Genomic DNA, 1,485 nt, shown 5'->3' with positions numbered 1-1,485 from the left:
TGAGACCCCCTGCAGCAGTTTCTGCTACAGATGTTCTAGGGCAGCCAGTGCACCATGTGGAGGTGAGGGCTGCCTTATTTGCTGGGGGTGGGCCTGAGGACCCCTCCAGGCATGCTTCAGGGTATAAGGAGCCTGGCAAAATTTGGCCAAGGGGTTCTTGGCTATTATGGGATTGATTTCAGGAAGAAGTGTAAACTAGCACTGAGTTTGTTTTTTCATCTGGTGAATCTTTTATCAGATAACAGATCAAGAAGCTTGGTGGCAGGAATTTGGATTTTAGTCATGCTTTTGTTGTGTGGTTACGGTGGAACAGAGCTGAACAAGTGGACTCTTGTGTGAGTGTTGCTGAATGCAGTTTTGTTAGCTTCTCCTTAAGGTATGGCTCTTCTGATATCTTCTGGGAACCATGGGGAGAGATGTGAATGTGAAGAGCTACTGACATGAAGACAAAAAACTGAGTGTGTGTCTGTCCTGTGATACTTTTTTGTTATAAGATGTAAAACAGCAATGGCGGTAACTTGGATGTACTGCTTCCAAAACTGCATCAGCACTTTAGAGTTGAACCCTGATCTGGGGATTGGTGGCCAAAGCTGTGATGAACCCTGCTGGCTTTTCTTTTATTTTTATTTTTTCAAATCAAGGTGTACTAGAAATGAGCTGAAACCACAGTGTGTTAAGCATGCTCTATCCCATTTTCTGATGCTTGCTGGTTCATGTTCAACAGCAGTAAGCCTCCCCTCTGTGAGGCCTCAGACTTGCTAACCTTTGGGATGGCAGGTGAGAATTTCACTGCATGGAAGGGAAGCAAGGCACTATCCCTTGCTGCTAGCTGTTGGCTGCTCTGCAGCGTTGGTCATCTGTGCAGCAGGGATACTCTTGCTGCTCAGGAATTTTTGAGCTGTGGCATGTGGGTGTGTAGGATGGAGGTCATGTGTTGGAGCTCCTGTGTGGCCAGCTGTAAGCCACAGCTGCCCTAGCTGTACACGCAGAACCTCTCCAAGATGAGACATGCAGCCCAACGCTCACTACCGTTCTTCGTAAGCCTCTGCTCAGCTCCAGGACCCTCCTGTGCCTCTAATTCCTGCCCATACCTTTCCAAATCAGAACTTAGCGCTACTCCTGATCCTTCTCCATCTTCCAAACAGGTCTCCACACTCCAACCCAATATCCTAATTCTGTGTGCTGCCCTATGCTTGGTTATCTACCTACCCATCATCTATGACAGCTACAAAGGCTCCTAGAATGAGAGGGTTTGGGAATGTGCTGCACCTGGGAGTGTACATTGTGTTTACTTCTCCTGGGGCTTCGTGCTCAAAGAAAAGAACAGTTTGTCCTCTGCTAACATAAAATGTGTGTCAATGTGACTGATATTTCATATAAAAATATATTCATTTAACTTGTTTCCTTCAATCTTTTTCCCCTCCCTTTCCCCCACACTTTAAGCTTTGGATAGATCCTAGAATTGCAAGGAAAAATGAGAAAAAA

The sequence above is a fragment of the Athene noctua genome, chromosome 2 (assembly GCF_965140245.1).
Source record: "Athene noctua chromosome 2, bAthNoc1.hap1.1, whole genome shotgun sequence".
In the NCBI taxonomy this organism is placed as follows: Eukaryota; Metazoa; Chordata; class Aves; order Strigiformes; family Strigidae; genus Athene; species Athene noctua.
This window is presented reverse-complemented; position numbering follows the sequence as displayed.